Source organism: Anomalospiza imberbis, chromosome 4, assembly GCF_031753505.1.
Source record: "Anomalospiza imberbis isolate Cuckoo-Finch-1a 21T00152 chromosome 4, ASM3175350v1, whole genome shotgun sequence".
Taxonomy (NCBI): domain Eukaryota; kingdom Metazoa; phylum Chordata; class Aves; order Passeriformes; family Viduidae; genus Anomalospiza; species Anomalospiza imberbis.
The window spans coordinates 27,933,743-27,957,946 of record NC_089684.1 but is presented as its reverse complement, the minus strand read 5'-3'; positions in this window follow the sequence as shown (position 1 = coordinate 27,957,946).

The window sequence follows — 24,204 nt, the reverse complement described above, 5'->3', positions numbered from 1 at the left end:
AACAGAACATTTTCAGAACTGCCCATGTGGGGTAACTTGTATGGATTTAGGGCCAGTGTTGTACAACCAGTAAAGGCAGGGAATAGAAACATTTCATTGAATTTAAACCAAATTTAGCCAAAACCCTAGTTCATCGTGCTCCTACAAGCTACTTAAAGGGGGTATCCCTCCTATATGTTGCTTCCATTGTGGGCGGAGTGTCAGGGGAGAATTTATTAGAGACATTCCCTGGAGTCCTGGTGAAAGTTTTTCTTCTCACCTCGTAAGATTTACCTTTTCTTTCCGATTCTCTCCACCAGTGTGCATGAAGGGAGAGTGAGCAATCAGCTGTGTGGTACTTTGTTGCCAGCTGGTGTTAAACCACCACAAGCCCCAGATTCCTTCTGCTGAAGCTGCTTGGCTAGAGCTGCCCTGTTGCTGCCTCAGCATGGTCGATGGGCCAGCTGTGGGTGGCAGAGCAGCCCCTCTCAGCTTGGTGCTGCTTGGAAAACAGAGGGAAGGCAGGGAAAGAGGGTACTGCTTGGCAGTGGAAGGCCAAAGACAATGCCACTGAGAGGACAGAGGTATCCTTATCCCCATTACACCTTAGGGGTGGTTAAGGGGTTCCCAAAACCAGGATGCAGTCAGCTTCACCAACAAGGTCCATTTTCTCAGTAACAGCTGTGTGCTGTACCCAGGCACTGTCAAATCACTCTGAGAGGGCCCAGAGGTCTATACAAATTGCTCTGCTTTTTAGCATGTGTGTCCTTACAGCCAAGCAGTCCCAAATAATCTTTGAGAGGGGCATTATGAAGCCATGAAAAGCCACTTGGTTGACTGCACAAATCCACAAATAAAAGCTCACAGTAATGTACATCCTTTACAGCTGTATAAAGCCTGCTGATATCAGCCATTTCAAATGGGTGTGGGATGAGAGGCATCATTGCTTTTTCACAAATGGACACTGAGGTCACTCAAAATCAATAGCAAGTAAGACGTGAAAAGCAACTCTTAGAGAAAATAAGGTTGAAATTGCTCCAGAATTTGAGGTTTGACCAACCACTTCTGTGCAGCTTGCACAGCTGCAGAAGCAATTGTAAAAACACCTGGGGTTTGTGTTCTCTTGTGCTTACAAAGCCTCTGCCCTCATGTACCTCAAAGACAAAGCCACACAGTTACACAGGAGAAAGAAGTAACTTATCCAGAAATGGGCACTGGAATCCAAAGTTCTTATTTGGACACCAGAAGCAGTTCTCTTTGTATTTGCCAGCTCTTTGTTTTTTTAACAGCAGCATGGTCCACTGCAATGTTTCATAGTGATGTTCCATTAATATTTGTCTTTTTCTGTATGCTCAAGCACTTGTGTTCTTATGGGCAGCTGCAGAGGTTTTAAGTATTTTTTTTTTTAATGAGCTCATGTTTGTGTATAAAATGTCTGAAATTTTGGCTTATCATTTTTTATGCTCATGCTTATGGAAAAATGCATGTGAAAAAATAGCTTTTTACTAAAATATCTGCAGAGATGCATATTTCTATGCAAGTTTTCTAACTCTTTAAAAAGAACTTATTTTGGATTGCTTGATATTGGTGATGAGCTTTTTTGCATTATGGCTCCTAAAAGTAGACAGTGCTAAAACTAGTGCAGAGCAGGGAAGAAGGATAAGGTTTTGCACCACAGAGACTTGCCTCCTTTTTCTGTCTTAGACATTTGCCTTTTCACAACAATTTTGCTGTTGACATGCTCAGCTTGTGATCTAATCTGTGCTCATTAGAGGGCATTTTACACATGCACAGAAGGCAGACTGAGGGAGGGGGAGAGCCCTTGCCAGTACTTAGAATTTGAAGTTACTTCCCCCAAAGTGGAATTCATGTACAGCAGTCACTCTCCAGGCCAGATTTTGAATCTGTCACTCCAACCATAAATCATATATTCACAGGAGTAGAAAATTCGAATAGGCACCTGCTGTCTAATGGAAAAAGTTCTTCATTCCCACTCTAAACAACATTGTTTGTAGTTTTTCACTGACTTGGATTGAATAAATTCAAGCTCTATTAAAGCTTTAGCAGAATTTCAGTTACTCTGAGTGGGTTAGAGTTTTATTAAACTTCATTTGAATGCCTATATATTTTTATGCTATATTAAGTATACCATTTAATGGATTTTGATTGATAATGCAGCCTGAAGCCTCATTACTTGAAAGCTTTATAGCTACCAGAAGCGTGTATTTTCAGTGTCTGATGGAGAAAAATCAGCTTTCTGGTTGGGGACTGGCTTTTTCCAAACTGAGAAATCAATAAATTGTCTCATCCTTTCATGACAGACCTGGAATTTCAGCTCTGTGTGCCCTGAGTTGTGTTCTGTGAATATTCCTTAGAGGAGAATTTAGCTGTCATAATTGATGGGATGCAGCTTGCAGTCTGCTATTGGGAACCTCAGCTTGGGAAGGACATCAAAGTCAGGCTATTTATTGGGATAACCAAAAAAAAAAGCATGAGCATGTGGAAACTGTCACCCCCTCTTGCCTCCAGGTCTCTAGTTTATATTCACTCCAGTGGAGGCACTCATAGTGTCCTATTTTTCAAGAGTCTTCTTTCATTCTTCCTTTAAATTTTTTTTTCCTGTGCTACATACTTAACACAAAAGTAAAACATGATATTATGGCAAAACGGGATCAAAGTGAAGGAGGATCCTTTGCTACTTTCTAATCCAAAGGAGAAAGGTGTTGTAAGCAAACAAGTGAGATGTCTGCTGTTCTGTGACACAGGCATGCTGCTTTCAGAGGAAATGCCTTCTGTTTGAAGGTATCCAGTGGTGCCCATAGACAAGGCTACCTCTTAGGAGGGAAAAAGTGGTCTTAATTAGGATGATGTCAGCCAGAATATAATAACGTTGGTACAATATTACAGAATATGTAACGCAGGTACAAAGTCCCTGTGAATTAAAATTGCCATGAAGTTGTCCTTCAACAGTGTCCTGTCTGAGAAAAGCCTTGGTAGAACTGACAATTTTACTGAAGAGAATATCTGTTGCAAAGCTTTGTTTTTTAAAGTGAAGAACTCTGGCTTTGTGTCATGTTTTCAAAAGATCAGCTATTTTGTTCTGAATCTGTGTGACAGAACTGAAATCTTATCGTAGATCGTGCTTGGTCCAGTAAGAAAGTGCCTTGCCAAGATGTTGCACTGCTGGTGTGTGGGGCTGGGGTTCTTGCAAAAGAGAGATGGATGTTTCAGAGTGTGCTGGTGTTGAGTGGTGGCCATGTGTAACTTAAAACTTACAGCACCTTGCTTTGCTCTTAGAAGCAAGATCTTCTGATGTGTTTTTTTGTCTAGAAGAGAGTTATTCTGCAAGTTGTCACCTTCTCCTCTGAACAGTAATTGTACAACTTCTTCCTCAAGTCCAACTTACCCACCCTTCTGTTTGTCTTCAAGACAAAATGGTCCTGCATCAGTTACGTGCTGCAGATGAATATGTGGGGAGGGGAGTGGCTGGTTAGCAGGGAATTCTCCTCCTGCCTGTGCCTAGGAATGGTTTGCAGATGGGTGGGATGAGCATCAACCAGCACAGGTTAGGACAGTCCAGAGAGGAGCTGAACTTTACTCGCGTGTGAAGCGAAGGGTCTAGGGATGGAGCCAAGTGTCTTATGTCAACAAAATGCTGCCTCTTCCACAGAGCAGACAGAAAGAGCTTCAGGTTCTGTATTTAGTGCAGAAATTGTGCAGAATACTGCACAATTGGCTCATAAGTCTGTGAAGGTCATTAACTGAGTGCCATCTACTGGCACAAGGGGTCTTTGTTGTCTGCTGGCTTAACATGAGAAATTAGTGCTGCAGCTCACGCTGAATCACTGCCAGGTGAGCCCTGAATGCAAGGTGCCAGCCTAGTTTTAGCTCTGGCTACAGCTTTTATTCCTTTTCCAGCTTTTTCAATGTCTGTGGAAAGCCCCTCATCTTATGCACTCTTTGGCAGAGCTTATGGACTAGAATAATCCCTTGCTGCTTGACTGGGCTGCATGGACAGAGCAGGTCAATGCAGATTGTTGAGTGACCCTGTTTAAGTGGCATGGTATCTCACATTCAGCTAGCTTCTGACAGAAGCATTGCATGTCCTGCCACTTTTCCACATGTCCTCAGATGTAAGCAGGCTCCCTTGGATCTTTATAAACTCAGGTAGAGAGGCTACCTAGGTAATCATTTCAGGAAACCAGGAAAGCTACCCAGGAAATCAGCTCTAAAGGAATGCACAGCAGGGCAGGGGGCTATAATTGTCATTTAATTAATTTAATAAATATATCTAATGGAATAGGAGCCATATCAATGTAATCATCATCAGAAGGCCTCTCATTCGTCTATTTTTCATGCAGAGCAGAATTTTGTACAGCACAGGTGCAGTTTCACAAGATGGCAGGACCAAAGCCTGAGTAGGAAGCAAGTAAATCTTCTAGCATTTGGGAAAATTCGGGCATGATTGGGCAATTTGTCACCCAGCGTTACCATACAAAGACACTGTATCTCTTTTGTTCAGGAGAGCAAAGGAGGCAACTTGCGGTTTTTTTTTGGTGGAGGGAGGAACTGTGACCTTTTTAGCTGCTTGCATCAACAGATGAAAACTGAAGTCCTCTGACAGAGCTCTCTAAGGAAAATTTGTCGTGCTGCTTTCCTTGATTAGGAGAAAGCAGTTTTTCTGCCTTGCAAAAATGTTTGACATTTAAGAGATTATATGAAAAAATCCATTCTTCAGTAAGATAAAATGACAGGTTTGCAAAGTTCTTCACTGAGAATGAGGCACTAGGATAGACTGGGGTGCCTATTCCCATGGTGGAAGCCCCAGGCTCAAACCATTGCTAGAACAAGGAACTCAAACTCAACCTAGGAAAGATGCCTACATCACACAATTATTCTCCAGTGGAGTCTTCCTCCCTCATGAGTTCAGTGTCCATCTTCTCCACAGGAAGCCTTTGAGAACCATATTGACAGTAGCTCTCCTCACAGAAGAGTTTGTCATCTTTGCGCAGGGGAAATATATTTCCTAGAAGATTTCCATCTGTCTTGAGCACACACTCTATTTAAACATCCAAAATATTGAAATAAGAAGCTGTTCGCAGAACAATCACCTTATCATAAAACACACCCTGCTAAGAACATGATTTCTGTTTCCATTTAATATGAGGCAGTGTTCCTCATTATTCTCTGCACACTGAGCTTCATCTAAATCAAATTGAACTGAAAAGGACAATAGTGCTATTGATTTCTAGTACTAAAAATAATGCATAATAACCTCACTGTACTGTCAAATCTGTTCAGTGAATGAAATTGCTATCACAGAAGATGTATCATTATTCATCAATTTTATTATCCTTGCCAAGCAGGCTGGCATCTTCATTCAAGTAATTTCTATGGAACCTGACTTGAGCAAGAAGTGACAACATGATCTGCACTTTTTGGTCACACATGCACACCCAGGAGCTGTTCAAACATCTTTATTCCTGTGAGGAGAGCATGGAGATGGCTGCCTGCTGATTGTATTTCTGAGGCTAATAGGTATGGGAAAGCTGCAGTTTAGCTGAAAACAAGATGAGGAGAGATGGCACGTGCATTGGTTTGAACGTTTTAAATCTGTGTGCAACAGTGCCAGGAGCAAAGATTCCTGAATTAGAAAAGATATATCAAGAAGATGAAAAGCACAACTAATTTGTTATATACTATCATCTAGGCTATAAGCTTTTATCTTCTGTTTTTAAATACTGTTTATAATGAGTGCTGCAAAGGAAACCCTGCAGTACAGGGTGTCATGTTTTGGGACAAGGAGTTGCAGTTGTATGGGAGGTTCAGCTGGCATAAACTGGCTTGGGTTCACAAATGGCATCTCCCTTCTCTGCCATGTGCTGTAACATGGCTTGATTCATGGATGCATGCTGGGGATTATTATTTTTAGATGATAACTGCCTAGTTCTGAAGGGGCCTTTAGCAGTCTTGGAGCCTATAAGGGAACTATGGCATCAGCCATGTGAAAATTGCTGCAGCTTGGCATCCAGGAAAAATACTGGTTGGCTTGGGTCAGGTTCTGGTCAGAGAGAACCACCAGCAAATACTGACACCAGCAGCAAGGGTTTTGGGATTTGGGGCTTTTGCTGTTGATTAAAAAACCCAAAGAAACAAACGACTAAAACCAACCACCCCTCTTGCAAGTATTTTTCTTTTCTCACACACACTTGGTTTTCCCGAACCACTAAGTGATTGGGGTTGCAATACATTTCCTTTCTTTGTTTTTGTGACGCGTCAAGAATTCATTATGAGGAAATCTTGATCCTACATGCCTCTGTAGCCTGTGCTTTGTAACACTTCCACCACTTGCAGCTGAAGTCCGAAACTACTCTCCTCTTTCTGGTTTTGATTTGTTGGTGTTGGTATCTGCCCTTCCAGGGGCTGGCTGGAACCTACTACAGAAGGGCAAAAGTGCTGAGTGGAGCATATTTCACTGTTTTCTTAGTCTGACTGCTAATGGGAAATACTGACTCTCTTTAAAGAAAGTACACTCATGTGGCCATCTCAGTTTACCTTGAAAGTTCAGGCTGACTGCAAGGTTCATGGTAAAGGGATTTAACTGATTCCAGCCTTCAAATTTACTTCAGTCTGACTGGTGAGGAAGTTTACGTGAGGTTGAAGGTCAATTACTTTGTGTGTAGGTGTTGGAAAATTCAGAGCGAAAAAAATAGTTCTTTTTGTGTGAGGTGCCCAAGGACTTTGCTGTAAACCTCATACTTCTGCTCCCCACCTCTTAGACCATGCAGATGATTATTGGAACACAGATGACTTTTCTGACAAAACCCCCACTCATTTCTGTTCCAGTCTTCTTCACAGGCCCTCCTATCTCATCCTACTCTGGGGGAAGGAGCATGTGAGTAAGGAAGAATGAGAGGAACTGGCAAAACCCCAAAATTTTCACATGATGTAGCTTAGCTGGTGATGATGATGGGTCTGGGGACCAAAAGCTTCTGCCATTAGCAAGGTCTTTTGAAGAAGGAAATCTCTGTAGGGCGGCATTGTGAAAGGACAGGAGCTTGGTTGCACAGCTTGAACTCAATGGATGGTATAGGCAATGCACAGACCTTTTATAGGGCTGCTCTTGAGCAAGAAATTTCCTCAGCTGACCTTGTGGTATGGGCTAACTCTGCATTGAGCTGACAGTTTGCTTTCCAGGGCCTACATGACACCTGAGGTGGAAACGTGCTTCCCACAGCAAGGCTATTAATAAATCTGCTTTTGTGATCTCTTGGCCACAGTCTGAGGCCATTTTCTTCTAATAACCCTAAAATATGTTTTGTTTCCATGTACTTGTGGATATTAGGTTGAACCTTTCCCACTGTCAGGGATTTCTGAAACCTTAATTGCTTTTCCAGCTTAATTGCCCCTAGAATGAGCTCAGGAATTAGCTTTTTGCTAATGGGGAAATATTTTAGCTGTTAAAGCTCTAAACTATTATTTTTAGACCTAAATTAAGGTGGGGAAATGAGATGCAGATAACAATCAAGGTTTCAGTGTTATTACACTCAAATGCACTAGGACTTACAGGATTAAATACAGCCTAAAATGAGTCCTAGAACCTTTTCAAAATGAGTAGAGTCATCTTGAGATGAAACATTTTCTCAACTACATACCATCTCGATGTTATTTATCCTTATTTTAATGTAAAGGTTTTATTGACAGGCATCATTCCAATAATTTCACTGGGCTTATATGCTAAAAGAGTTGGCTTTATTGGAATAATATGGGAAACTTTTAGGGTTTATATTTTTTTCTCTCATCTTAAAGAAAAAATTGAGAAATTGAGTAGTGACCTAATTGGTTTTAGCAGATGCTCTGCCAGCATGTGGAGAATTCATGTGGTATTCCTTGTCACTGGGGGACCTTAACCATTTTTGAGCATTTACAGCCCTCAGAACCAGTACAGTAATACCTTGCAGTACTTCTGAGGCATGTGCAAAATAGAGGTTTCAGCAGATACGGCTTAAAGCAGAGCAGTTTGTGAGAGTAAAAACTCGAGTGTAGCAAATTAGCAGTTTTATTTTATACCCAAGTCATTTCTCAAAGATGGAAAATTATGCTAAAAAACACAACATGTGATAAAAGCTAACATTATTTTTATTCCTAGGAAGAAACTTTCAAAGAATGGTTACCAGTGTGGCAATTCTCCTCTGTTTCTGGTTTGTTTAAAGGACTCTTCTCCTGTGTGATGACCCCTCTGACAAGGCAAATGTCAAAACAAATTCAAACAGATTCATCAGTCAAAAAGTCTTGCATTTAATAATTCTGCCTATGCATGTCACTCAATCAGGTTTTTACCAAGAGTTTTTTAATTTGTGGGGCCTACATAAGGTAATATTTGAGACTCTGTAGAAATGTAACATCTGGCTCTTTCATTAAAGGCTGTCAAAATGTAAATGTGCAACAGGACCTAGGATCTCATTGGGGAAAAAAGAAATAATTTGAACCTGAATTGAAACATTTTTTGTATGTTTTGGTGAAACAAATGGAAAATTCTGCATTAATCTACTCTAGATCTTGTCTTGCTATTTTTCCCCTCTTGACTCTGACTTTATAACATGAACAAGGCTGTTCATTGCTGGAGACCTTTTCTGTGAGAATGTATGAACATTTGGCTCAGAGACAGAAGAGTTAACTGGACCTTCTTGAAGCCCTGCTCTATTTTTGTGAAGAGAATGGGGGAAGAAGTGAAGGTCCAGGTACTGAGTGGTTCCTGTATCCAAGAGCTGCCAATACAGATCAGAACATTGTAAAAAGGGGGGAGGCACTCCTAGTGTGATGTATGTACATGCTTGAGCATGCCTTGACTTCACCAGGAAAGACAAATATCGCATCAATCTGATCCTGCTGCAGAGCAGAAATTGTGCCAGCCAACATGTGGAGGTCTTCTCTAGGCCTAGCAGCTGGAAAGGCCGTGATTTGTATCACGGTCACTGTGGGAATCTGCTTTGGTCCAGCTGATCCCTCTCCAGGAATTTGCTCCTTTTAAGCAGATGGAGCTGTTCTGGGTTTACAATGACAGTTGTCTGGCTAAATTGGGCCTTTCAGCAACCTCTCCCCCTGCTTTCCATGGTTCCTGACCACACACACGTCCACTCCCCTGAGTTCTGGGTGTCTGTTTCTGCCTTTTGTGCTGTTATTGTGCTCCCAAGTGAATGCCGTGCTGTGCAAAGCTGGCATGAGCTGTATCAGGCTCCATAATGAGATGCTGGTTGTACTGCCAGTGCACCACTTCCATCTCTAAAGGATAAGTAACATCATTTATGGGAAGCCTTGAGAGCTAAAGCAGATCTGGCTGTGACAGGGGCAATCAGATTTATATAATTTTCTGACAGACAGTTAAGCTTAAAGCTGCACAAACCGGAAATATACTGTCAAAGAAAGTAAATGCTTTAGAAGCCCAAGGTTTTATGAGGCAAGGTACAGACCTCTCCTCTTACAAAGAGGCTGCTGCTTTCTCATGTCTTTTCAGAAGCCCCACACTGCCATGAGACAAGACCCCACCCTTCTATAAATCTGATCCCTATTAAAGATAGTAGAAATAAAAGCATTTTTAATAGGGGTGTGTTTGGACTAGACTCCACCATGACTTAGACTTTAGTGTTTGTGTGACAAGTAGCAGCAATTCTTCTTGGTTATAGCTGGAACAATAAGTACATTTTAAACTCACTAATGCAGGGGAGATGATCTGAAATGAGTTAAAAGCTAAGACTGGGTCATGATTTTCTAGCCAGCACAGTGCCCCAAAGGTATCCTGAACCATTAAGGCTGTCTTACACTGTTTCAGTAGAATAATTTATCAGTTCCATAGGTTTTGGCACAGTGTCTCAAACCTAACATTTAGCTAGGGCATGTGGGCACCAAAGGCAGGATGGGCATGGAGGCTGAAAATTTATTGCATACAATTCTTGCACCCATGACTGTTTATGTTTTGGTGGGAGGGAATGTTGCAAGTCACAAAATGTGATGGTGGAAAGCATGAGACAAAGAGAAGTCTGCCAAAAATGATGGCAGCAAACTCAGGTCTGTGCTGTGGAAACCAGTGGAAAACTTGTTCTGCTTTACATGTCATGTAACCTTGCACTGTGTCTGGGGGGTCTGACTGTACCCTAAAAACACACAGGATACTCCTGACATGGACAGGAGACTGCAGAGCTTTGGGGGTCTAAACTGTAATGTTTTGAGAGTGTCTGACTTTAGGTAAGTGATGATTTGACAAAGCCACCTTGTGCAGTGTGTTTTGATGAGATCCTACAAACCCAAAGGACCTGGAGATACCAAATATTCTTAATACACTTGATGGACCTTCTAATTTGTTTTTTGTTTTGTTTGGTGTTTTTTGGGGTTGTTTTTTTGGTGGGTTTTTTTGGGTTTTTATTTTGGTGTTGTTTTTTTTTTTTTTTTGAGGTTTTGGGGTGGTTTTCTTTGTTTTGTTTGGTTTTTGGGTTTTTTTTTTTTTTTTTGCTCCCGGGACTTTATGGCTAAAAAGAGTTTCTGAGGGTGAAGCAAGTTTGTCATGCAAGTATTACTATATGCTCAAACATAGCAGGCTTTTGCAGGATATTGTGTGATCTTGATACCCTATTGTCCAAAGTTCAAGAGGCATTTTTACTTTTCCTCCTATTTGAGTGTGGTCTAGAGTGAGGACAAAAGAATGAAGAATACAGACTCTGTCCAGGTGAAGAACACAAATGATTATGTTTTTATTTAAAAACTAAGAAAGCAAATCTGTGAGTAGCAGAGTTTGTGCTGCAATGTTGTAATTCTGCAGAAAATTGTGCTACTTTAGGATCTTTTTGCTGGAGGCAGGCATTAAATTTAATTCTCACTCTTCTTATTGTTACAAAATAACTGTACCTGCTTATTGTACATTCAAGTAACTCTTCAGTGTAAGGTTTTAACCAGAGATGATGATTGTAAATTCTTGTTTAAAGATGACAGATATTTTTCCCTTGCAAAAACAATCTACCACTTTTTAAATGAAGTATTTTTGAAAGCTGAATGTAGCCTTACTGGTTTAACATCTCTTTCATTTACATACTGCTTTGAAGAAAAAAAAAAAACAAGTAGGTAGAAAATCAGAGAAGGAGGTGGAAAAAGAAGACAGAACTAGATAATCAAACACACTTAAAATTTTTTTTCTGTCTTCAGATATTCCTAAGAATATCTGATATCGCCTAAGGCAATGGGCAAGAAAATGAGGCACATGAACATTACCCTTCTTCACTTCTATTTATCCATCCAAATGCTTCACTTCTATTTATCCATCTAATGCTTCACTTCTATTTATCCAGCCAAAAGGAACTGACAGGAACTCATCCTCTTGGAGTTTTTTCCATTTGTGTTAGGTACCTTCATGCACTGTCAGCTGCCCTTAGCACTTCGTGCTGAGAAAGTGGTTCTAAATAAATTCCTGTATCAAAGAAGGTAGTTCCCAGAGTTGGGAGGCCCTTCCATCAGACTATTTAGGAGAAGCAGGCGAAAACACCAAATCCAAACCTCAAAGAGACCACAGGAGGAAGATGAGGGAATGAAAAAAAATCAAAAGAATTTTCAGGAATTTTACACTACAGCATAATTATGGGTCTCATTAAAATGCTCTTCCTTTTTTTATATTTGCATTTAGTGCAGTAGGGTTTTTGAGGTTGTGGTGATTTATGAGTCCTTGTGAAATGACAGAGAAGGCAGAATTCTGGTGAAAGGAGAGGTGAATGATTGCCCTTAATGGACCAAGGGATTCATAGCTATAGCTTTGCTTGGCAATACTTTCCTAGTTTGTAGAGCACTCATTTGTACAGTGTTTCAGTGGGATACAACTCTATGATCATCTCTGTGTTAAATGTGTATTTATCTGGGTAAATGTTTTGCTTAGGTTTCAGATATATATTTTGGTTGGGTTTTTTATTTCATGGTGGTTTTGTTCATCATAGAAATTAGTGGCTCCTAGGTGATTTCAGCATGTGCCAGGGTGAAGATGAGATGACTTTGGGTCTGTACGGAATCCATAGGACTTGAGAACAGAAAGCTGTAATGTTAGTGAGGCTGTATCAGGGGAAACTTACTTACTTGATCCAAGGGGAACACAAGGAATTTTTAGTCAGACCTTTTTATCTGTAAATTTTCTGTTTATTATTGATTTTGTTATATACCCAACTGTTTATAATGTGCTTGCTTAGGGTTTTTATGGGTACTTTAATAACTGCTTTAGATTTTGGATCTTAAACTGCTTTACAAACATTTCACAACTTCCTTTCCATCACACAGATATTAGGCATTTTTACCTCTAATGCACAGATAGTCTTCACTGTAGGAAATCATAAAGTTGAAATATAGAACCTTCATAGCTGTAAGAGATAGACCTGAGTGTTGGGAAGCTGGTGGACTCTCTCTTTGGATTTGTTTTGTTCATAATAATGGCAAGCCTGCTCTCTTGGTCTTACTATCAGGAAATTCCAGTCTCCCAAGTCTGAATCCAGATGCTGATGATGTAGGCGGGTGCTTTCCCAAAACTGAGTGAGCATCACCCTGTAGTAGCGGAAGCTGTTCAATTATTATTTGATGAGATTCCCCATGTGAACCTGGCATGAGTATATTTAACACTTCCTATTTGTAATTACCAATGTTCTGCAACATGTTAAAAATAGTCCAAAGGCTTTGGCCCTGCGTACCCTACAGTATGTTAAACCTTGTTTAGAATTACTGCAACACTGTAATCACAGATGTTGTTGCCTAAGGGAATTTTCTCATGTTTCTTAATTTAATTAAATATTTTCCATTAATTTTAATTATATGTTAAGACGGAGAATTCCTCCTTAACCCTACAATAATAAGGCTTTACAAACCAAAGTACAGTTTTCACAGATTTTATTCTGACACTCCGTCTCATTTAAAACAGTGAATAATTTAACAGTGATTTTGATATTCTGAGTTTTTTTGAAGTCTGTTTCTATTTATTTCCCTCCAGCTTATTGGAAGCAAATGAGACAGGTCACCAAAATGCCCTAATAATTAGAAATGAGGTGAGCACCACGTCTACACCATCTCTGCTTCTCTGGTAGTTGTAAACTCCCATCAGTGCAGTGCCCACCTAAGAATCCTGACAAGTACTCACTTTTCTGGAATTTTCCAAATTTTCCAGCATTGTGGCCACATTTATCAGAGTGTAGCAAGATCATGTCCCGTATTTTTGTAGTGACAGCACTGGGCAATCAGACTGTCTGTTGGAATGTCTAGGTACATGCAATGTAAATAATTGTGCAGGTTAGCTATGCTTATCTTTATTAAAATTCTGAAGTGTCATGTGAAAGCTCTGTTGCTGCCTGGAAAGAGTACTGTTGCAGTTATTTCACCAGTAAAGGAGATATTTCCTTATTTCTACTCTGTAGGATTACACTTTTTTCCCCATTTTTATGTGAGGGTGACTGAAATTGCTCATTGCTCCTTTGGACAGAAATTATTTCATATTGCTCATCAAAGCTTTGCATCTTTGGGCTTTTCTGTGTGTGTGTACATATTATGAACACTTTGCTTTTTAAAGAAAAAGAAAAAAGAGAGAAATGTGACACAAGAACTGTACATCTCATATGCCATACACCAGCATGCTGAAGGAATTTCAGCTTTAAGGCTGTTTCTTTAGGCTCCCAGCTGATTTACGATAGCATAATGTGAAATTGTAGAATGAGCAGAGTCCCACCAACACCACATCTGTTCAGATTGCTTGCTTATAAGCTTCCACACTGACATTCACAAATATGACGGAGAAGAAACTTACAGTTCTTCTGATACGCAGAACATTTTGTAGTGTAAAAATTTACTGTAGCTATTTTAGTCAAATGCATTATTCTGTCATGACCTGGATATAAACATTGTAATTTTATATAAACAGTTTTCACATCAAAAAAGTTTTTTTTACAGTATTTCCATGCACAGAAAAATCTGCTGTAAAAGGTAAGCTCCTGGCTATGTTTATTTCAGTAGATTTTACTACAAATTGCATTTATAGGGCAGTGAGGCTTGGAGCCATCCCACCTTGCTTTCTTTCCAGGTCTGCCGTTCTCAGCAGGAAGGAAAGTATTCAGATGCCACTTGAAAGCCAGTAGACCCTGTGGAGATGCTGTTTCTTCTCCATGGTCTGCTGGGTGTATAATGCCTGGACTACTATTTTAGGCACTGTATTTTGGTGGAATCCTGAGTTCAGACCTGATTATTCCTGAAGCATCATTTAAGGCTGGAAATTTTGTAGGTGGGAAATACCAGAGCATGTCCTTTACCTTGAAGAGTTATCTTAGCTCATGAATTTTCATAGGTCACATCACAGGAGCAGGTTTTTTTTTACAAAAGGTGCCTGTGCTTTGAAAGTTACTTGTTTAGTGCCATACTCACATATAGCTTCAGGATCAGCAAATCAGGTCTCTTTGGGGATCCACTGCTCTGAGAATGGTTTTCCTATCTCTTATGGCTTTATCATGGTTTTTCCATAATAAAATCTGTAAGAATTATTATCTGTTTTCTTGTCTTTCTGAATCACATCAACAAAGTCTGTAGCCCCCAAAGAGATGCCTGGAAATCACCTTATATTGATCATAAAGATTAAAAAAAAAAAGGAAAAAAAATGTAAGAAAGAAGGGCTTTACTTCTTTGCTTCTTTCTTTTCTCAGCACTTTTAAAATTTGGATTGATCTTTATTTGCTTTTTGTTGGGGTTTTTGTTGTGTGGGGTTTTTGTTTCACTATTTTTGGGGGGTTTTTTTGTGAAGCAAGTTTCCTAATTTTATGGTCTAACTTTTAATTTTAGAATACTTATAGTTGGCAGCACGGGGATGGATAGAAAATACAAAGAATTCGTGTGATTCCAGGAAAGACTACGTAGTTCATTCCCAGGGAGTTGTTCCAATAGTTGTCAGAGAATAGTGATAAAAAGTCAGTTTTTCATAAGGAAATGAGCAGGTGTGTCCAAATACATGAGGTGAGCCAATCTGTTGAATAAGAAGATCCTGATTATATGTGACTATTTTTTAGGTCGAACTCTCATTTAAGGTTCTTGAATGGGTCACTCCTGCCTTAAGGTCCTGAGCTTTGGAAGGATAAACACGGGGTCATGCTGATGCCTTATGTTTTAGCTTTTATATTTTTCAGATTCTGTGCTGCTTTAGTGTGTAGTTGTGAACTTCATATAAGGGGATGGTAAGCTCTCTTCACAGGGTAGGGAGACAAAACAATTCCTTCTCTAGCTAAGGACCAAGGACAAATGATCCAAATTTCAGGCCCAAGAGCTTAAACAACAATGGGCTGAAGACAGAAAAACAAGAAGTATGGGACTTCATGGGCTAAAGCTGTAATTGAACCATTAACTACAATAAGCTAATGGACCAGAACTTATAAAAGTGAGAGACCTCGTGACCAGTCATCCGTTTTGTGACCAATTTGGGTTCATCTTGGGTGTAGCCCTGGCTGGGCTCTTGTGCTGCCCAAGGTGTATCTATTGAGGCTTCTTAATAAATACCTTCTTTATTCTTTAACTGTCTATTCTCTGTTCTAGGTCAGCCTTCACAAGGCATCAATGCCTGTTGGTGTTTGAACTTTTACCTTACGAAAAACTGTTAATGAGAAATGTAACTTGCTGCATTGAGTTACACATTATAAGTCTTTTGTTTGAAAATTAAGAAGACAACTTTTTTTATAAGTTAAATAGTGTAAAGCTCCTAGTAAGTATTATTAGTTTTCGAAAACTCATATTTTGCTTTAAAAATGAGAAAATCATTAGTCAGAGTTCTGTTTCCTTCTAAAGAGCTCCAGACCGTAAACAGGGGTTAAGGGGCTTGGCAGAGATGTGCAATGTGCTGACTGGAGCAGAAACATCCTTCACATGCTTGGTTCAGCAGCAAGGCTGAAAACACCGAAAAGACATTTAGAGATGAAGTATGCAACCACTCACATTGCCTGTGTTGCTTCCCCCACAAAGACAAGTTCATTTTTTTTATTGTTAATTTCCCAGAAGGTGCTAGCAGCCATTATTTCCCCATCTGTATAAGCAGAGAGTCAGACCCGTGTCTGAAAGAGCAGTCAGTACCTTCCCAGAAAGGGTTGTTGGCTCACAGACTGGTTGAAAATTGAGAAAGTGCTTTCTTAAATATTTCAGAGCAGCTGAGCTTTAGTCTGTTGTGGCCTCAGTTTTCCTCTCTGCTATTTTCTGAAGTTATTTTTCAGTTGGGTTTTGTTGAGGGGATTGGGGTTTTTTTGGTTTGGTTTTGGTTTGGATTTTTTGAGTTGCAATTTAAAGCTCATGACTCAGAATTTGTCTGAGAAGGAAGCCTTGGAAGCTGCTTGAAAATTGGTATCACAAACTTACAGGGCCAATAATTGAAGTGTTTTCTTGAAAGTTGTGAAATCAAATTAGCAACTCAATTTGCTTATGATTTTCAAGTGGGGAAAAGGAAAGGGCACTCCTATTTTTGTCTGTGATCACTGTCTTGAAGATAAATGACTTTGCTCCTTGCTGTAGGCCAGTGTACGTAGCCTTAGCCACTACACAAAATTATTTTTGTTGTAATTGATTTTCTTATGAGGAATTTTCAGAACAATTTCAAACTCAAATATTTTCCCGCTACCCTTTTATTTCTTACTTGCTCCCTGGCTGATTTGGCTGTCAGTGTAGTGCACTGACAAATAAATCATTGTCAGTGCTCCGTTCCCCAGTGCACAAGAGTCAGGAGTCCCAAACTAACTCTGCAGTCATGCAAAGGTCCCTACTTCACAGCTTTATCAAGGCTTGCTGACTTTGCAGCATCCCACAGAGAAGGGAAGCTCATGAAAGACAGTATCTTCTGTACTCATAAAAAATAGACTGGAAACAAAGGTGCCACACAAATACAATATTTAACATGGGCAACGCGACTCCTTTGTGCAGGGCATGTGACGTGATGGGTTAAACACTGCAGAATGATCTGGGTGACCAAAATGTTCTTGAGCAAGCAGATTCCAGTAATCATAACTCAGTTTCCATTCTTGTTTCATGACAGAGTTGCAGCATACTTGGAGTAAAGACCAGGCCCTTGGTATTAGGCTTTCCTACCTCTCTGATTTCATGTGATTTCATCTAGATTGTGCTAGTAAGTCATACAGAAAAAACATCTTTTTCTGACAGTTTTGGGGCCAGTTTCTGTCTCTCAATGTTTACCAATATATGGCATCTCATAACTGTTGTGGTATTTTTAAGGGTTTTTGCTAGAACCTCGGAGGATGCTAGTTTATTGCTAAATATTTTGCCTTTGCCCCTTTTCACATTTAAATTTCAGACCTGCCACCCTGCAGAGGAAAGCTTTAAAATACAGACACATTTGGTGAAACTAGATGAAAACTAGAAAAGCTTAAATTTCATCTTTAATTGATCATGTTAAATTTTCACATATTCACACAAAATGGAATGTAGGAATTTTCTGTGCTGCTCTTTCAGCTTAAGCATGCTAGTGTGGATTTTATGGAGTCTGGGGGTTCCTGTGTGCTGCGATATTTTAATGTTTTTAACTTCTTGCTGTATTGCAGACATTTGTAGCAAGCAGAAGGCATCAGATGTAGGATAGTGATCTTTTGAACTGCTGCTAAAGCAAAATGTGCTAAACTGCAGAGTGAGAGGTGATGCCACAATCAGCCTTAGAAATTTCACTTCATTTGTTTTTTCAAGTATTAGAAAGCGATGAAAGAAAACTTTTTTTAATTTTTTTATTTTTCTATTTATTTTCCTCACTGAGAAAAATAGTAAATTCACCTTTCAAGATTAATTAGAAATCTCTCCTAACCACTTGCTCAAGGATGGCCAAAGAACAAACAAATATTTTAAGTGTAGAAAAGTATGCTAATATAGTCAAGTTTGAAGAAAGGTAATCTAAATTAAGCAAGAGGGAATAGAGAGACAGCAAAGATGTGAAAAGACAAGGAGCCTTCAGAGAGTTCCTCTAACAGATACCATGTTTACTTTGTTAAAAATGGGGAAAGCAAACTTTGTCTGCATGTTATCAGTAAATGAGGGTTTTAATAATAAATTATCTATGTGATTGCTATTTCCTTTGCAAATAGAGAGGCTCTAAAAATATTTCTGTAACTAAAATGTTTCAGTAGTGGACAGCAAATAGAAACAAGTCTGGATTATTTTTTTTCTTTAATTTATGGGGTGTTGAATTTTTGTGCGGGATTTTGGGGTTTTTTGAATGGATAGGGAGAATTGTTGTCTCCTGATGGAGTAGTGTGAATTTAGCACCATTGTCACAGTTACTGTGGCGTCAGCAGATCCAGGAGCACTGGAATAAAACAATAATCTAAAACTATAATCTTTATTCCGCAAGTTGGAATAAAACTATAATCTTCTAATCCAAGTAAGTGGTTGGGTTGAAATCGGTGTGGGGACACAACTGACCAAAAGCTTGAGTGTGATCAGCTAAAAGGAAGTCTTGAGTGTGATCAGCTAAAAGGAAGTCACTGGTGTATAGCATGATGATCTTTGTGTGTGTTCTGTGACTAAACCCAGTACTCCAGGAGGCAGATGGCCAGTGGGTGGGTGCACTTTGCCTTTCAGTGCCCTTCTCCTGATCATCTGTGCTTGGGAATATAAAACTTCCTTGGCTCCCTTTCTGCCTGTTACCCAGCTCTCTCTCTGAAGATAGTAAGCAAATATTTCTCAGCAGGAGAACACACATGCAGCCTGTGAAGCTGTAAAAAGAATTGGAGTGGTAGCACAACTGAGAGGTAGTAGCACTTGTGTCAAATTAGCAAAAGAAAAATGCTGCAACTTCAAAACAGAATTAGGAGCACAAATCCCATTTCACTGGTAGTGCTGCTTCTGTCCTAAATTTTGGAAGTTTTGCCTGGAGGAGTGTAATTACATACCTCAAAAGAGGTCTTAGGTGTCTGACCTTAGGTCCTGTAATTTACATTTTGTGCTTATGGTCACCTGAGAGAAGGAGAATATGCCTTGGGATGAATTTCTTTTTAGGATGACCATTTGTGCCTTTTTGCCATCTTCTGTTTCTCATTCTGTTCCAGCGTTGAGCATGAGTCGCTTGCTTGCCTGTAGGGAGAGATAGATGAGCAGACATGTAAATGAACCTTCTGTAACTCTTGCACAGGATTTCATAGTCTGTCACAGAGGAGCAATCGTCTGTCACATTAATATGGCTCTTATTACAGTATTTATGTCAAACCCCCTGTCTTTCATCATTTTCATTAGCATGAAAAGTAAGGTTTTAACAACTATGGTAATAGGTTATAATGTAGCATTAGAACATAAATCTAGTGATGATACAGATACCCATGAAGTGACAGGGAGATGTTATAATGTGCTTCCCCACTTATTTTGGGGACAGATTTGTGTAGGTGGCTTAATTTTTAGGAAGTATTCACTATAATTATCAGAACTAACAGGGACGCTTGGCAAAGGAGAAAAAGAAATCTTTGGGTTGCAATTAAATTGAAGACAAGAGGTAGCAGTTGCAGTTACAAATTACCAGCTTTCTGATGGTGCTTGGCACATGTTCCCATCCTGCTTCTGACCGACATGTGACAAAACCTCACAGTTAGAGGAGGGTTCATTGCCAGTATCTCTGACTTTGGTATAGGAAGGACATTTTATATGCAGTGTGTATTCACAGGCACAAGTGGGATAAACTGAAGTGAACCAGATCATTGAGTTAAATAATTTAAACGTTAGAATATGCTTTGTTCACAGTCAGAACTGTGAAGTACTTAGCAAAGATAGCAGAGCCCCTCCTGAGCAGAGGAGAAATTGCTCAGTCATGAAAATTTACCTAAAGAGCTGAGGTAAAGGCAAGCATTATTTGGAAGAATAGGGCCATTCAGTAGACCTGCATCAGACTGAGAAAACACAGAAAGGAACATTTTCCTTACACAGTAAGGAAAGGAAAAGTACTTTAGTTATCCAAACCAGCACTTGAACACACTGTTACAGTTAATTTGAGATGTAATGGAGTGTTTAATGGCTTCCAGTGGTCAGGAAGTTAGTTTTAAAAAGATTGTGGGTGAGAAAACTCTTACCCATCCAAAGCATCCAAGTGATTTACAGCATTTTTAGGCTGCACAGAGCATTGTGGTGCTGAGAAGCCCCAAGCTGGCGTAATCTGCTCTGCTGCCAGAGGTGAATGCAAAGCTGAGGTCTCTTGGCAGTGCTGCTATAGATCTAGAGAGCCCTGAGACCCTTGACATGTGAAGATGTATTAGCAGGCTTGGATCTTGAGGACTGTGCATAGCCTTGCACTGCTTCCCACAGGAATAACCCATTTGCTTTGGGTGTGGTGCTGGTTTTCACCCTGTAGCTCTGTCTTCTCTGACTGAGCTCTGGGATCAGACATGTCATACTGCTTCATATCAAGTCAGATCACATGCCATCACATGCAGCCAACTTGTCACTGATCAGGTAATGCTTCTCCATGGGACCCAAGTCCTAGTTTTTGAGTCCATCTAGTACAGGTAGTGATGGGATTTTGCTTTCACTGCTGACCTAATGCTTTCAGGGGGCTGAAATGTGACTTCCCACATTGTGGTTTGGGAGCAGGGCCCATCACTCTTGTCAGCATCACTTAGATTTTCCTGGTTCTGATTTCCCCATATTAAAATGTGTTGTGCTGCCCTGGAAAGAGGCAAAGGAGAGGGGACTGATCTCTTCTCTGTGGTGACCAGTGACAGCACCCAAGGGAATGGCCTGAAGTTGTGCCTGGGAAGGTTTAGGTTGGATATTAGGAGAAGGTTCTTCACGCAGAGGGTGGTTGGGCACTGGAACAGACACCCCAGGGAACTGGTCACAGCAGCATCCTGACAGAATCCAAGAAGTACTTGGATAACGCCTCAAGACACATGGTGTGATTTTTGGGGCTGATCTGTGCAGGGCCAAGAATTTGACTTAGATGATCCTGGTGGATGCCTTCTAACTTAAAATATTCTGATTCCTTGGGTAAGAAGCTTGCAGCATGAGGTCTGTGCATGAAGACTGTGAGACTACATCAACGGGGATATGAATTTACCACATGTGAACTTATGCACTCTTTCTATGTGCAAATCCCTGCATCCAGGACAAGTATTTGGCCAGTGGGTTCAACAGCTGTCCTGGGAGTTTAGACTCCTTCTCAGTGCACTGAACTGCTCAAGCAGACCTCTGGTTAATGACAAGGTGCATTTGTCAACTGCAGCCCCTTTTTCCTGCTCATGAGTTAATCAGTCTTTGTCACTCCTGTAACTGAGCTGGCTGTTACTGCTGCTGATTTGTGATCCAGGACTTTTTTGTCTGGTAGAGATCAGAGCAATTTGCAGATGAAGGTGAGTGCTCTCATCCCCATTTAACTGATGGGAAAACAGCAATGAAAACCAATTTCTGAGAAGCAGCAGAGCTGAGAGTTAGCCATTGGGAATAAAATCTTGTCTCTTGCCATCCCTGTGGATGCTTCATAAATTTCAAGTGAGCCTAATGTGCAGTTTGAGATATGTTTTGATATATATCCTTTTGACAGACAAATCATAGCCTATCTTTGTTTTTCCAGATAGGATGAGCCTGATTCTTTCTAAAATGAGATTTCCAGAGAATATTCATCTTAACAAAACCAAATCCCACCTTAGTATTCTGCAATATCTGTGTGTTTCAGCACATACTCTTGCCTGGTAGTTTGCTGACTATAACATTCACAGAAATAGCTGGCAACCTGGAATTGGATTCAGTCAAAGTAAATTCATGTGGAGTAGACAAATAATTGCCTGTGCAGTGGTTACCATCAATTTACCTAATTTTCAAAATCCAAGTTCAGGTCCGTGTGAATAATGAACTGCCTTGGTTCTCTGTCATCTCTTTGTTTCAGTGTAGCAGATGAACAGGGAAGTATGTGCAATCCTGGCTATCAGCTGGTGCCAGCTGTTTGTGCCCAGGGAGAGCCTGGCTCACAGCATGTCTCTCCACTTTGAAGCAAAAGGAATGTCTGCATTATACGACTAGAAAGGTTAAGAAGATGGCAAGTTACATTGCCAAGCTTCCAATATATTGTTGCCCAGACAACAGGTTCTGCAAAGTCCATTCCAAAATGACCAAGCAGTTTGGCATTACTAATAGGCTGAAGTTAAGCACCTTTGGCTTTTCGATGGGTTGATTCAGCCCCTATTCTCTAATTGTGCTGGACCTTCCAGCAACTGTGACCGAAGTTAGAAAATCTCTCCTTGCATCCATTAACTCCTGCCCACCTCCACATTCATACTTGGCAGAGTGACGGTCACCTTTGGGCAGTGTGTGCCTGCACACTCAGGTGTGCTGCTCTGCTGGGATTTATACTTCCATTCCCTGATGCATCTGCAGGGTGACATCTGCATGTTATGAAAGGAATAAATGCTGCAGGCTTTTTTATTAAAATGCTAGTACCTCTATACTTAGGCAGTAGTGTGGCCTGATTATGCAGGAGCTCTGAGGCTTATCCCAAGATGATGATTTTTACATCAAAAGTAGATTAATGGAAGTCGACAGCCTTGTGTCCATCCAAACACAGTATGAAATGATAATAAGTATAGAATTGCTAGTCAGTAGGGTCTCATGTCACATAGTCAGACTAGATAAATGATGAATATGTAATGAAATTACATAGAATTGAGACAGATGGCTCTAGCTTTTGATAAATGCATATATCTTCACAATCAGATAATAATGCCAATGTGTGGAAGATCAATTGGGATATAACAAGTTTGAAAAAGAAAGTAATTTCTCTGCTTTTGCTTTAAGATGCGCATTTCAATAAGAATCAAGCTTAATTTAATTATAATTTTTTTCATCATGAAATTAAACAAGAAGAAGAAAAGAAACCAATGGAAAAAAATACAGGGATATTTTCATCTTATTTTGCTTTGAATTGTAGTTATTTATCCTAGTGCCTATAATGAAATACCATTCCCAAAAAGAAAAGACAATTATTTTCTCCCCAATAAACATTAAGACAGATTGATGGTCACCGCTATAAAAAGGATTAAATGAAATTCTTGACACCATTTCAGGAAGATGTCAATTTGTTCCTAAGAACTCTAGTTATGAGGAAGCTTATAATACAGTCCACTTGTTATTGATAGGGATGTTTAATATTTTACTGACTATTTAAGGTGCAAAGTCCTTGAGATAAATCAACTTCTCATCCTCTCTCTAGGTTTTACTATTTCACTAGAGGTACATCTTTCAGGGAATTGACATGATTGACTAGGGACATAGTGTAAAAAATATCATTTGTAATAATGTCATTACCAAAAAGGAAGGAATTTTGAGAACAAAATAATTATGAACCTCATTAAATTCACAGTTTCTGCATATTACAGATTAGTGAAAGAGTAATGGCAGTAACTCAACACATAATTTTGGATGGTGGTTGTGTATTATCTGAGTTACTGTCATTTTCTTTGAATTTAAAGTCCTTGTTTTTGTAGATAAACAAATATATCTGTCCCTCATTTGCATGGAACTTAGGATATTTTCAGGTGAAGAGAAAGTAGCTTTCAGTTTTCTGCAGTCCATCAGCCAAACTTTGAGTAGTAGTTACAGTGAAAGAATACCAGCTGAGGTCTGAGGTGTTAGGTACTGTACCAACACACAACAAGAGTATTACATGTATGGAGAGTTTGTAATCTCTTGTCTCCAGATGAGATTTCTTGAGCTGGGAGGGAGGAAATGGGTAAAAGCAGTGTTGGGTGGGAAAATTAGGATTAGTCCTCTGTGCTCCATGGCTGTGTGTGACACTCTCATAGGAGAACATTCAGATGAGATATTACCTTCTGTGACTGTGGAGATTTGGAATCAGCAGCTAACACAAGAGAAGGAAAATTAAGTTTAGGCTGCAGTCAGCACATAAAATGTCTTGATGTCTTCAGAAAATGACTCATGAATTCATGCAGTGGCATTGCATGAGGAGTACTCCATTTACTCTGCACTGAGGAACAGAAAAATAAGGCTCAGAGCAGTGGACCTGGAGGCTTTTTGTGCAACCATCGGAAAAAACAATAATGCAAGATCTCTTTTTCTTTTAGTACCATCTGTGCTAAAGAAACGGGTGTTTTCTCATCTCTGTGCATTTTTCCAGATCCTTCCAAATATTATTTCAGCAGTCTTTACTGGAAGTACTGCCAGGTGCTGGCTTGCAGTGGAAGTGAAGCAAAAGTCCTGATCCTC